Below are 15,851 nucleotides of genomic sequence, written 5' to 3' on the forward strand. Positions count from 1 at the left end.
ATAAATCTTTCTTTCCATCCGTATAACGGATTGAACTTCAAGCATTCGTCATAGCATTCATGACCACCCATTCAAAACGGATGGTAGCTTATTCTTACTCGACTTGTTCAACTAGAACCGGTCGGCTTGCATAACTTATCATAACTTTCATTATCATAACCAAATCCGCAAGGGATTTACTAGCTACTTACTAATCACCATAAACATTTTAACAATGGTTGTTTACATGAATACTAACAAAATTAAGTGAGTTTTGTATGCGAATGATCATACCTCGGTCTTGTGATCCTTCCGATTTCTTAGAGTTCGAACCTTCTTCCTTCACGCCTATATCAACACATTCATTCATTCGTTTAGTACCCCAACTTTCATTCCATCATGTTCCAAATTTACACATAATTATTCTTTCAAGCATTTCATCGAACACCTAGTGTGCGTTACATTAATAAAGCATAATGTACAAGCATTTAAAGCATGACTTGCTATTTCATCCTATATGTCATCACTAATCAATCTAGTTCTTACAATTCCTTTAGTCTACATCAATTTATCTACCATTCAGGTATTACAAGCTAAATTACATATCAAAATTACATATAATCATAATCCCTATAATCTTCCTATTCATAACACAATTTCACAAGGTGAGTTTATAGGGTTTTCTTTCAATTAACTAAAATCAAGCACGATTTCTACTCTAGGGAGTAACCTTAACATCTAAATAACACAAATCATACCACGAATTCATGATTGGGTTGAAGCCCTTTTTCTACAACTCACCAAATTCAGAAATTCGACTTACCACTTCACTAGGTATGCTTAGATGATCGAAACTTTAAGACATGCAGCTAATTAACATTGATTTTTCCTTGTCAATCGGTGAGTTTTGCAAGAACAAGGGTAAGCCCTTGTTTTCCTGCTCCTGATCAATCCCAAACACGCACAGGGTGTGTGTGTTTGTGGTTTTTGACATAATTAAACCTTACTCAATTATAATTTTCATTTTACCCCCTTGAAGCTTGTTAAGTGTTTGATTTAAACACTTTCTAATGATTTAACTTATTATTATATTAAAATAAATTCCGGGATGTTACAGCTTATCTAGTCTCTACAAACCCAACAATCACCTACAATGGTGATTATAATCTCCACAACTATCATACCAAATTTTAACAAGAATTCATCTAGGGTTTTATCCCTAGACATCATGTTACTTCTAATTTTACTCATGCAACATATATTCAAGCTCAATTTTTGATTTTCTGAATTAACCTAAAACTGAACATGAATCAAAATATCAAAATTTTGCATACCTTATGATCCCTGCAACGAGGTGATCACTAATTTGTGTTTGAAACTTGATTTAGAGCAAATTAAGGGCTTCAATTCGTGAGTTTCATGTGAAAACTAGGGTTTGGTGGGTACTCATGTCGCCCCTTTCTTCTGTACAATCTAAACACACACACACACACATGTGTGTGTGTTTAGTGTGTTAATTATTGTATTAAGCATTCAAGTTTCAGTTTTTATCAATTTGGTCCCTCAACATTTATCTAACTTATAATGTAAGTGTTTCAACCTTATTGTAAGTCACTTCTAGACTTGTAACTAACTGGGTTATAAATTCCTATTTAGTTGATTCTTGTTTGATTAATTCTTTATAACAAATATAAAGTTTTATATTTTTGGGGTGTTACAAGTCCACCCCCCTTAAAAGGGGTTTCGTCCCCGAAACCGAATTACGTACCAAATAACGTAGGGTAGAGCCGTTGCATCTCCTCTTTGGATTCCCATGTGGTATCCGAACCCTTATTGTGTTCCCATTTAACCTTTACTTAGGTTTTCACCTTACGATCCAAAATCGCAATGGGCTTCACCACATAGTTAAGGCTATCATCCACCTTGATGTCATCGTAGTGGATATAAGTTGTTTCGTCCGCTAGACATTTCCGAAGATGTGACACATGAAATGTGCTATGAATTCCACTTAATTCCTCCGGTAGTTCAAGGCGGTATGCTACCTTTCCTACACGTTCGACAATTGTAAACGGCCCAATAAATCTTGGGCTTAATTTTCCTCTTTTTCTAAACCGAATAACCCCTTTCCATGGGGATACCTTAAGCATGACCTTGTCACCAACCTGAAACTCGATCGGTCTCATCCTTTTATCCGCATATGACTTTTGTCTATCTTGAGTCGCTTTTAAGTGTGCCCGAACCACATCAATCTTTTCATTAGTGGCTTGAACTATGTCTTTATGGGCAAGTTTGCATGGACCCACCTCACCCCAACACACTGGGGTCCGGCATTTCCTACCGTAAAGCATTTCGTACGGTGCCATCCCGATACTAGCATGGTAGCTGTTATTCTATGAAAATTCAACCAATTGTAGATAAACATCCCAACTACCTCCGAAGTCAATAATACATGCCCGTAGTATGTCTTTCAACGTTTGTATTGTTCTTTCACTCTGCCCATCTGTCTGAGGATGGTACACAGTGCTAATAAACAATTTTGTTCCCATTTTCTCTTGGAAATCTCGCCAAAAATTTGAAGTGAATCGGGTATCCCTATCAGACACGATGGATACCGGTACTCCGTGGCGTGCCACTATCTCATTAGTGTAAACCTCTGGCATCTTTTCTGACGTATAAGTCTCACGTATCGGGATAAAGTGAGCACTCTTTGTCAGTCTATCAACAACTACTCATATAGCATCAAAACCGCAGTTCGTCTTTGGTAGTTTGGTTAATAGGTCCATTGTAATATGTTCCCATTTCCAAACCGGTATTTCCAACGGTTGGAGTTTACGGTATGGTTTTTGGTGTTCCGCCTTGACTTGTAGATATATCAAGCATTTCTCCACGTATTTCACTACATCTCTTTTCATTCCGGGCCACCAATAGTTTTGTTTCAAGTCGTTATTCATCTTGGTCGCTCCCGGATGGATGGAATAACCGGATTTGTGAGCTTCATCGAGTAGAAGCTTTTTAACTCCATATGTGTTAGGAACCCAAATTCTATTGAAATGTGTTTTCAAACATGATTGCCTTCTTCGAGATCCTTAAATTGGCCAACAATTCTTTCCTTTTTCCAGTTTTCCATCTTCACTGCATCAAGTTGTATTTCTCGGATTTGTTCTAGCAAGCCCGAGGTCACAATAAGCTGCATTGATTGTACTCCTATCGGGGCATAATCTGCCTTCGGCTCAACGCATCAGCCACTACATTGGCTTTCCCGCGGTGATAGTGTATTTCATAATCGTAATCCTTGACCGTTTCCAACCATCGCCTCTGCCTCATGTTTAATTCTTTCTGATCGAAGAAATATTTCAAACTTTTATGGTCGGTAAAGATGGTACATTTTACCCCATACAAGTAATGTCTCCATATTTTTAAGGCAAATACCACTACTGCCAGCTCCAAGTCATGAGTCGGGTATTTCTTTTCATGGATCTTCGATTGCCTCAAGGCATAGGCTATGACCTTGCCTCGTTGCATTAAAACACATCCGAGCCCCGAATGCGACGCATCCGAATAAACCACCATGCCGTCAACTCCTTCCGGTAATGTTAACACCGGAGCGTGAGTTAACTTTTCTTTGAGCGTTTGAAAGGCTTTATCTTGTTCGATGCCCCATACAAATCTTTCCTCCTTGTGAGTCAATTTGGTCAACAGTAAGGCAATTTTGGAGAAATCTTGTATGAATCTCCGATAATATCCATCGAGCCTTAAAAAGTTTCGGATTTCTGAGGGATTCCTTGGAGTATTCCATTTTGACACGGCTTCTACTTTTGACGGATCCACTAGTACCCCGTCGGCACTAATGATATGCCCGAGAAGCTGCACCTCTTGTAGCCAGAAGGCGCACTTTGAGAATTTTGCATACAGCTTTTCTCGTCTGAGAGTCTCTAACACTTCTTGCAAATGGTAAACATGCTCAGCTTCATTCTTCGAATACACTAAAATGTCATCGATAAATACGATTACCGACTTATCCAGCATAGGTTTGCAAATCCGGTTCATGAGGTCCATGAAAGCCGCGGGTGCATTAGTCAACCCAAAGGGCATTACGAGGAACTCATAATGCCCGTACCGCGTACGAAAGGCCGTCTTCGGTACGTCTTCCTCCTTGACTTTCAACTGGTGATAACCCGATCTGAGATCAATCTTTGAGAACCAACTTGCGCCTTGTAGCTGGTCAAATAAGTCATCAATTCTTGGAAGTGGGTATCGATTTTTCACCGTGAGTTTGTTTAACTCTTGGTAGTTGATACACATGCGCATACTGCCATCTTTCTTTTTCACGAATAGTACTGCTGCGCCCCACGAGGATACACTCTGTCAGATAAACCCTTTGTCGAGTAGTTCTTGGATCTGAGACATCAATTCTTGTAGCTCCGATGGCGCGAGCCGATACGGCGCTTTAGCCACAGGTTTTGCGCCTGGAATCAATTCGATTCCGAACTCTACCTCCCGTTCTGGTGGTATTCCCGGTAAATCTTTCGGGAACACATCTTCATAATCGCATACGACCGGCACGTCTCCGACTTTGAGGGATTCTTTCTCCGAGTCACTTGCGTATACTATATATGCATTGCATCCATGTTTCATAAGTCTGTGAGCTTCTAGCAATGTGCATACCACCGGGTTACCCCCTTTTTCACCGTATACGGTAATGTGCTTTCCGCTAGGAGACGTCAGTTTTATTTCCTTTCGGAAACATGCCACCTTTGCATGGTATCGGGACAACCAATCCATACCCACGATCACTTGAAATTCTCCCATCGCCATCGGGATCAAGTCTATTGTGTATTCTTCATCGTCAATGCTCAACTTGCAATTTTCACACACATCACAAACGATAAAACTCTTGTTATTACCTAATTCTACTTCTAAAGGCATAGGTAATTTTGTTAAAACAAATGATGGATGTCGAATAAACCCATATGAAATAAAGGATTTATTCGCACCCGTAGCAAATAATAAACGTGCAGGAATCGAGTTTACAACAAATGTACCTGAAACCACTTCGGGTTCAACTTTTTCTTCTGCGGCAGTCAAGTGGAAAGATCTAGCCTTTGTCTTCGGGGCTTCACCTTTTGTGTCTTGCCCGTCTTTCTTTCCCACTAGGTCAGGGCATTCCGACTTCTTGTGACCCGATCGATAGCAATTGTAGCAAACCGTCACTTTTTCCGGGCATGATGAATCCATATGCCCCATTTTCCGACATATGGGGCAAGTTTTATCCTTCAAGCGACACTCGCCCTTATGACCCTTTCCACAGATATTGCAACTTGGCGACCCGCCTTTTGCATCAGATTTTTTCCCCGTTTCATTCGTTCGTGCTTTCTTAGTAGGGCTTGGATTAACATCATGTGCCATTCGTTCACCCCGTTCAACTTGCTTTTTCAATTCAATCTCCCGTTCTCGAGCATCATTGATGATCTCGGTAAGGGTCTCCTACTTTGAAGGAGTCATAAACTCCCTATACTTGGTACTCAACATATTGTAGTAATAATATATCTTCTGTTCTTCATTTGTCACTAATTCGTCACAAAACTTCATCTTATCCATAAACATTCCCGTGATTTTGTCTATGGACTCACCCTTGTGCCTAAGTTGCATTAACTCTTCTTTAATTCGATTAATGACCGCCTTGGGACTGTGATGTTTAAGAAACGGCGTCTTAAATTCATCCCATGTCATGGCCTTAGCCGCTTCACTTCCAATTTCTTTCTTCTTGTTATCCCACCAGTCTTTCGCTTGACCCCTTAATTGACCCGTACCATAGGCTACGTAGTCATCTTCATCACAACGGGTTCTCTCAAATACCCCCTCAATATCACTTAGCCATCGCTGGCATACTATTGGGTCTACCTCCCCATTATAGACTGGCGGTTTGCATGCCATGAACTCCTTGTATGAACAAGGCTTTCGTCCTTCGGACTTTTCCTTTGCTAGATTGGCACTATCTTCCAATTTCTTGATTCTCTCGTCCACTATCGACAGAACCGTGTTTTGAATCTTATCAATAAAACCAGACAAACTATTTTCGATTGCCATTCCAACCTCCTCGGCAATCACTTCTCTCATTTGCTCGGTGACTCTTGGCACCGCGTCATCGTTACCTTTATCCGCCATCTTTAATACTGAAATGTTTACATTAACCGTTAAACATTTCATTTATAACATATGATTTACTTGTTTTGGTTTAATCAAGTTGATGACTTGTCTCAACCGTTCTTGTTTAATTCACTTCCCGTGTTTGAGTGATTTTACACACTCTTTTCGTGCGTATCAGTTCATGTTTCATTTATATATTCACTAAATCTACTTAAAACAATTAAATCTTACCGGATGCTTGATCAAGCTTGAACCGAACACACTTTATTGACAACCCTTAGCTCTGATTACCAACTTGTAAGACCCAACTTAAAATAACGGAATTATTAATATTTAACATGCATTTAGTACAAAAATTTCGAGTTTACAAAAACTTTCATGATTTTAAGACCATACATGATCATAATATTCAAGTTATAATCCTATTAATTAAACATTCAAGACATGACATCAAGTATTTACATATTACTTAAAATAAAATAGATCAAGTGCAGAAGCTTTGTTTAGTGTGTTCGTTTCTTGATAATTGCTTGATCGCCATCCGGATTAGGTCCACCATCACCTATGGTTAAAACCATGAAAATAATTAGTTTTGACACTTTAAAAATTCAAGTAAAAACAAGTTTTGTAGTTAAACATTGAGAAACAAGCAAATTCCACGGATTCGGGGCGGTTGTGACGCGCGACGGAGATGGGGGTTTGCCGTCGCGGCCCGCCACCGCCGTCGCGTCGCGCGACGGTGAATGTCTTTCGCCGTGGCGTAGCGCTACCATGTATTTTCAACAGAATGTTTGTTAGCTGGAGCTGCAAATCAGCCCAACACCATTTTTATCAAATACAAACTTTAAATCGGCATAACTTTTGACACGGGCGTCCGTTTTAGCCTATTCTTTTTCCTATGTGACCGTAATTTAATTACGGACATGTTTATCAACACGATTTACATAATTTATCAGTATAAAAACGGTTGGCCTTTATTTTGGCTCTTTATTTATTCGACCCGCTTGTCTACAAGTTCAACAACTTGTTTTATTATCATTTCATGTCTACGACCAATTTACCCAATCCCGGGTTCTCCGACTATGATGTTTCGCTTCCCTCCCAAGGGTTTCTTACGCAATAATCGTCATGCTTGTTTCAAGGATCTAAACATGCTTTTTAACACTATTTGACAAGCATAAATCCAACTTGTTTTGACCCGTTTGGATGCCGAATGAAGACCACCATTTCAAAACATTCCGAACTCCATTTCTAACACATGATTTGACCCGTTTTATTTGTTTAAGGAACTTCGTCACTTCCCTGACTTAACGGGTTTCCTTGTTTGCCAAATTTCAATATAACAAGTTAAAACTAACAATCAAACATAATGTAACGAAACCATAAGTCGCGTACCTTCAAAGCGCACCCTTCAAGCGTGTATTACCTCCGGCTTGTCCACTTGACGATCCGGATTCTTTACCTAAAGAGTTCCATTCGCAACCAATTTAGAACTCTTTTATAATCAATAACGGACAATTTATTATGATAATCAAATCTGCGTTTTTGTCCGATCTTTAACGTTTTATTCCTCACTTAGGCGTTTTAATCAAACACCTAGCGGGTCAGATTTTACATATTTATTACTAGGTTGTTGACATGTTATTTCCATCTACTTTCACTTTAAATCAGACAATTTGCACAAAATTTCAATATCAATAATACTGAATTTAACACCTAAATTCAGTTTTCACTAGAATAGTAATCACAATCCTAGTGTTTATCTAGTCTCTACAAACCCAACAATCACCTACAATGGTGATTATAATCTCCACAACTATCAAACCAAATTTTAATAAGAATTCATCTAGGGTTTTATCCCTAGACATCATGTTACTTTTAATTTTACTCATGCAACATATATTCAAGCTCAATTTTTTATTTTCTCAATTAACCTAAAACTGAACATGAATCAAAATATCAAAATTTTGCATACCTTATGATCTCTGCAAACCTTATGATCTCTGCAAAGAGGTGATCACTAATTCGTGTTTGAAACTTAATTTAGAGAAGATTAAGGGCTTCAATTCGTGAGTTTTATGTGAAAACTAGGGTTTGGTGGGTACTCCTGGTCGCCCCTTTCTTCTGTACGATCTAAACACACACACATGTGTGTGTTTAGTGTGTTAATTATTGTTTTAAGCATTCAAGTTTCAGTTTTTATCAGTTTGGTCCCTCAACATTTATCTAACTTATAATGTAAGTGTTTCAACCTTATTGTAAGTCACTTCTAGACTTGTAACTAACTGGGTTATAAATTCCTAGTTAGTTGATTCTTGTTTGATTAACTCTGTATAATAAATATAAAGTTTTATATTTTTGGGGTGTTAGAGTTTTTTGAGGATTGGACATTGACCGTATGTCTAACGGTTCAAACTCATGGTATCCGTGGCACCAGAATCGAATATCCAAGAACTGTTTTTTCGATGGTTGATTTCCATTTTTTAAGCCAAGGAACCAACTCTATGAAAGGTTAATAGGATTCAAATCAGTCAAGCTGCACTATAACAATAGTCGCGACCAATATCAGACCAACTAAGCAATCCAGAAGAGGAACCGACTAGCAACAGACCCAAAGGGTCTAACAGAACCGAATCCCGGAAGCGAATGGATGGATTGAAAGATCGACTTAGGGCGAGAGGTCAAGCTGGGAGAGATAGCGACCTCCCACACTAAGCCTGTCTTCACCTCTTCGTCGAGCCACCGGCGACCGGAGAAAGAAATGTTCGTGGGAGTGTGAAATTCAAGGTTCATGGAATTGAAGGTTCCTGGTTTGGAAAGGTTCGTCAAGTATCAAAAGGTTCGACAAGTATCAAAAAATTTCGTGGGTCAAGTTTGGAAAGGTTCATGGCGATGGGTCCGTGGTTTGGATAAGGGTTCGTGGGTCAAGAGAATGAGATGGTTCGTGGCGAATAGAGGGTAGGCAGCGAAGAATCAAAGTTTGTAGGCATCGAAGGTTGGTTTTGAAGGGTTCGTGGGGTGACTGTTCGGACTGTTCGTAGGGTTAAGCGAATGAGAAAGGTTCGTGGCGAAAAAGTTCAAGGGATTTCGTGGTTGAGAGTTGACGAATACTGAGCGTTTGTGAACTGACAAAGTCACAACCTACACAACCTACGACAATGATGAATGATGACACATAGGTTGAGAATTGGATAAATATAAGCCACTGATGTTGGTCGGCCACTTACACTTGTATCAAATATTGTTTGAAAACAATTTACCAAGCAATATTAATTAATGGTTTATGAGGAACCAAGAAGTTATTTCAAAGGAAAAGAAACCGAGAGTTTATTTCAAAAGGAAGAAAATATATAATAACAAATGGGAAACAAACACAAACGACGACAGAGACAATGGAGCAGATTGAAGATGATGATGTTCTGTTTTGCGGTGAAAGGTAGGGTCTAAAGTGGCGGCAGCAGTGGAGTTTTGGAGTTTGATCAGATTTTTTTTGTGTTTGTTTTTGGTTTTGGGTTTTTTCTGGTTTGATTTTGGTTGAGATAGATTGTAGATGAAGAACAAAGTGTTCACGAATCAGAAACACTGCTCTGATACCATGTTGTTTGGTATAGAGAAAACACTACGATTTGGAATTGCTTTGTATTGAAATTGTATTTTGTCAAAATATGGTTATACAAAGATGGTGTTTATATAGTCCACCATATTACACACTAGCCCCTATATTATTTGTTTCCTTCTTTTCGACACAGGTAACTGATCCATTTTCCATGCTTTCATGGGGTTCCATGTATGCATCCCCAACCACATCTTTAGAATCCCCTAAGGTGTTCCCGAGGTAATCCTATGTGTAATATCATAATTGAGGGATCAACTCGCTGCCAATACTTACAAGAATCCGTATCATCACCATATAGAGACCGTTAGGCGCTATTTGGTGATGAAACAATAATAGAAGGTAGGAAAAGCCTGAGATATATAAACTAAGATTCATCTTTGTTTCCAACATCTTCACTAAGCTAAACAGTTTGCCTTGGTTTAAAAATCGTGAAGCGCACAAAAGCGACGAGGTCCAAAACCGAGGCGCAAAGCGCAAAAGTGGCAGGCTTTTTGTACGCGAGGCGCTAGGTGATTATATAATTTTTTTTTTATATTCTATAGGTTTCTAGGCTCTGAAGGTCCCTAAAATGGAGGATCTTAGAGAAACCTATTCCTTGTTGTTGAACACACAAACAAGTGCAGAATCTAAGTTTCTATGTAAATCAAGCAAGACCACTATCAATACCAAGATGAATATCACTTCAAAGCTTAATGGTATTAATTTTAGTAGAGTAACATTACCCAACTCTCTGAACAGTGCTCTCTCTGTAGAACAGAGCCTCTGCTGGTATTTATACCCAAACCAGAAGAGGAACAACAAAACAAAAAACACTCATAATTATTCACATGTATTTTTATCGAAATTGATGGACATGCTACACATTGAAATATATATATATATATATATATATATATATATATAATCGAAATAGACTTATAAAAGTCTATTTCAATTCCACATAAAAGCACATTTCCATTTCGATCATGTATACTAATTCCATTTCTAAGTAGTATTTGATGTCATGATGACATCATCATGATGTCATCATCCTTCTATCGTGTCGTTCTCGTGTCTTCGTGTTTCGAGGGTCGGTCTTCTAGGCGCACGATGGAGGAATGTCGCTACGCCGCTCTTGAACCGAACTTAATCTAGCCACATCCACACAAAAGTGCATCAACAAACTCCCCCTTGGATGTTGCTGGTGATGGTTCTTCACGCTGTAGGATCTTCAATTTTCTTCACTTGTCACAATCAGGAGGTGTATCAACGAACTCCCCCTTGAATGTTGCTCGTGAATCTTCGATCTTCAAAACTTAGATCCTCGTGGTGTTGATGAATGGTCAACTGCAACTTGATCATCTTAATCGCATCCATGTCATGTCATCTCTGCAGTTGAAACAAGTAACCATCATTTTAACGAACCCATATGGAGAATTCTTCCTGTTTTCCAAGCTAGTTCTTCCTATTCTTTCTATAAAATCCTTTGCTCTTCTCACAGCACTTGCAAAAGCCCATTTGATATCAATTAATTCCATCTCTTCCATATCTATCTTTGTGTAATCTTCACTGGTTAATTGATGTTGCCATCTTGTCCAACTACTAAACCACAGTAGGAACTCACCAAAGTGTTTAGAAGCTCCATGTGTTCTTTGGTAACCTCCACACTAACTTTGTTGAAGTTTGAGGTATCAAGACGGACTGTGTTTGGGTTAGATGTCGATCCACCATAAGGATAGATGAATTTCATAGCAATATTGTTTTGTTGGAGAGTAAGGATAGCACGTAATGGTGGAAGTGAAGCTCGAGACGGTTGAACCCAGACCGGATTTGAGTTTGACACCAACGCAGTTTGAGGTTTGACATGTTGAGTTTCACCTTTAATACCACCACTACCGATTCCATAGTATATCTCTGGATTCTAAGGAACAAGCACCCTTTTAGCTTTTCTTACCTCCTCTACGTGTTTGTTTTTCAACTTCTGTATGAAGTCATAAATACTTAATCTTTCCAACTCTCCATTCTCTTTAAGAATTCCCAAATATTGACTCCATTCTGGTGGTAAACGATCTGCGAATCTTGCAACCATTTCTTGTTGAGTAGCTTCAACTCTGTAAAGAAACATTTCACTCAACACGTGATGAAACCTAGTTGCCATTGCTCCAAGCGATTCCTTTTCCATACACCTAAACCCTTCAAATTCTTTCTTAAGAAGATCATGATTGACCTTTCGAGACTATGCGTTTCCTTCACCTCTAGCTCGCAACGCCTCCCACAAATCTCTTATGTTTTTACAACTAATAAACTGATGATAAATGCTTTGGGCAAGCACCTGGGTAAGAATTGCATAAGCCTTTTTCTCTAGATCATAAGCCTTCTTATCGTCATCAGACATAGTTGGTAATGTCATAGAATTAGATCCGGCTTCCTTAATTGTTGGATTAGGAGGGTTAATAAAACAAGGCCATAACTTTGTATTCTGCTAAGGATGTATGTTTGAAATATACTTTTCCTACTAGGGTAATCGTTTATATGAAAAAGCTTTGGTGGACGATTCCCACTTCCTGTCTGTTTGTCGCTTACCAATAAACTCTGAATGCTTTGGTTTTGATTAGCAACGAATGCCCATTGATTTTCCGGGAACATCGTGGATGCCTTGGGTGGTTCCTCCCAAAATGGTATTCTCTAAGTATTGCCCGTACCCCAAAGATGTGTACTCATGATTAAAAACAAAGAACTTGTGAAGCTACTGTGAATGAGGTAACAAGATTACAAAGCAGGGTATCAAAATAGAAATTCTATGTCGAAATAGAATTCTATATCGAAACAGGAATTCTTGAAATTTTCCACGGTTGGAAATGTGCTTGAGGTGTTGGAATGAAATTGTAGAACTGGAAACGAATAGGTAAATTTCGAAATAGAGAGGTTAATTTCGTGGATCTTAAATTAATTTCAAAATCGGAGGTGTTGGATCAGTTTTAATTAGGTGGGCTGTGAGTGAATGCTTGATGGCAAATTTTAATTGGGCCAACTACTAAAAGTTCGTGTGGACCGATGTTTTCCTTTCCTTGGAGCCAAGGTGAAGTTAAATGTGTTTTTTTTAATACATGGACCAAGAATTTCGAAATAGGAAATGAAAGTGTGCTTTTCATAATTTTTGAAACAGTGGAGTAAAACAAAAGGGATCGAAATAGGTTTGTTATAATGTGTTAAATGAATAAATGAATAGGTGATAAATGATGTATTTCGAAAACTGGGAATTAATGATGCAAACAATTTTCGAAATAGGTGATAAATGTATATTTCAAAATATAAACTTGGAAGTGTATTTCGATCCACTTAAAAAGTAGTTTCGAAACAGGCTGTTGTCCACTTAAAAAGTATTTCGAAATAGGAATGGATATGATAGAAAGACACGATCGAAATACAGATAAGACAGAAACTGGATATGCAGACAACAAAACAAATGATAGTATGATACACTCCTGCTCCACTAGTCTTTTGCCGGTCAACCAATAACAATTCTTCACCGGAAAGTACTATTCCGGCAAGAAAATCCGACCAAACTTGTCACCGGAAAATATGGAGTTCATATTTTAAACTCTAAAACTCACTAACTTTCAGGTTTTTGACAATCTTCAACCGGAAATATGGAGTTCAAATTTTAAACTCTAAAACTCACTGACAATCTTCAAAGTTTTTAACCAAAATTATCAACCAAAAACATCATTTTGATCAGTTTTAGTCCACATTTTCATTCAAGAAACTGGGTTTTTAGTTTTAGTGTTTTTCCAAAAACTCTTCAAATATCACTCAAAACCACTTAAATCTTTCAAATACGCTTGATTGTCAACATGGAAATGAGACAAAGCTCTAATACCACTTGAAGGTCCCTAGAATCTAGAGAAACCTATTCCTTGTTGTTGAACACATAACCAAGTGCGGAATCTAAGTTTGTATGTAAATCAAGCACGAACACTATCAATACCAAGATCAAGATGAATATCACTTCAAAGCTCAATGGTATTAATTTCAGTAGAGTAACATTACAATGTTTAACAAAGTATGCTCTAAACTCTCTGAACAATGCTCTCTCTGTAGAAACAGAGCTTCTGCTGGTATTTATACCCAAACCAGCAGAGGAACATCGAAACAGAAAACACTCATAATCGAAACACATGTGACACTGAAACACATTTACTTTTATCGAAATACATGGACATGCTACATATCCAAATATATATAATCGAAATAGACTTATAAAAGTCTATTTCGACTCAACACAGAAGCACATTTCTATTTCGATCATGTATACTAATTCCATTTCTAAGTAGTATATTGATGTCATCATGATGATGTCATCATCTTATATCGTGTCGTTCTCGTGTCTTCGTGTTTTGAGGGTCGGTCTTCTAGGCACACAATGGAGGAATGTCGCTACATCGCTCTTGAACCGAACCGAACCTAGCCACGTCCACACAAAAGTGCATCAACAGGGTCATTTACCCAATATTTAGACACAAATAAGCTTTATATATGTTTTAATATTGAAAATACATACATGTTCAACCTGAAAAGCATGATGTACAACAATCTACTGAACAAAAATGTGGTATATACATGAGGCGCGCCTCAGAGGAGGGTTTCCACCAAAAAAGTGTGCCTCAGGTGCGCTTTATGTATATAGTGCGCCTGAGCCTACATAAGGCGCTCATAAAAATCCAAGAATGTTTCGGATAAATTACATGACAAGTTGCCATGTCTAGAATATATAAAACTTACATCAACCATAATAAACAAATACATTTTGGTGTTTCCAAAGCACTAGAAACTTGATCTTTTAAAAAACACATGGATTTAAACTCAACACTTTATTAACCACAAAATAAATCAACAAATAACGAAACAACTGAACAAGAAATCAAAATCTCTCAAACTCTCCTCACAAGCAGATCATCAGCACGATGATCTGCAATGCAATGATCTGCAACTCTCTAGATGATAGATCTGATATGAAAAAGATCTTAATACAAGATCTTACACATAAACAATGAACTACTAGAAACCCTAAGAGAGAGAAACAGAGAGAACTCAATAATATCTGTAATAGTTAATGAGACTCATCTGTGAGATGAGCTTTCTTAAATAGCCATCCAAGATCCATTGTGCTTGACCCAACCCGACCTCAACAACTCTAACCTTTAAGTCCTCGTCAATCCAATATGCCCATTCCAGCCTTAGGAGCCCATTCCAGCTTTAGAATCCCAACTCCTCACAAGTCAAGACAGGTCTCGTTACATAATAAAAATAATAAAAGTGTGTAAGTATATTAACATAAAATGTATAAAAATGTATATTGTACATTGTACATTGTACATTTTCAACACCCCCTCATTTTTATTATTGAAAACATCAAACAAATTAATCCATTTTCAAGATAAAATATGTTGATTAACTAACAATCCCTTTGTGAAAACATGATCAATGTGTTTATCTGTATTAACACCAACAGTTTTAATACAACCAAATTGAATTTTTTCCCTCAAAAAGAAAAGATCTAATTCAAAATGTTTTGTACGATCACGAAATACCGAATTTGCAGCAATAGAAATTGATGCAGTATTATCACAAAACAAAGATGCAGGCAAAGTCACAAAAATATTTAACTCAACAAGAAGGGTTATTAACCAAAGAACTTCACATGTCGCAACATACATTGCTCGGTACTTAGCTTCAACTGTAGATCGAGAAACAGTGGACTGCTTTTTTACTTTTCCAAGTCATCAATGACTGACCTAGAAACACACAATAGCCAGACACAGATCTCCTAGAAACCAAATACTTACCCCAGTCACTATCTGCATATGCAGACAATTCATAGCTGTCTATTTCTTAAAGAGAATCCCTTTTCTAGGAGAACCTTTAAGATACCTCAAAACTCTCATGGCTAAAAGAAAATGAGCTCTAGTTGGCTTATGCATAAACTGACCTAACACATGAACAAAGTATGCAATATTAGGTCTAGTATGAGAAGGATATATTAAACTTCCCACTAACCTCTGATAACCAGTAACATTAATAGAATTCTCAGTTTCTTTTTAACATGAAGCTGTAACAGCAAAATTTGGCT

This window comes from Helianthus annuus, chromosome 13 (genome assembly GCF_002127325.2).
Source record: "Helianthus annuus cultivar XRQ/B chromosome 13, HanXRQr2.0-SUNRISE, whole genome shotgun sequence".
Classification (NCBI taxonomy): Eukaryota; Viridiplantae; Streptophyta; class Magnoliopsida; order Asterales; family Asteraceae; genus Helianthus; species Helianthus annuus.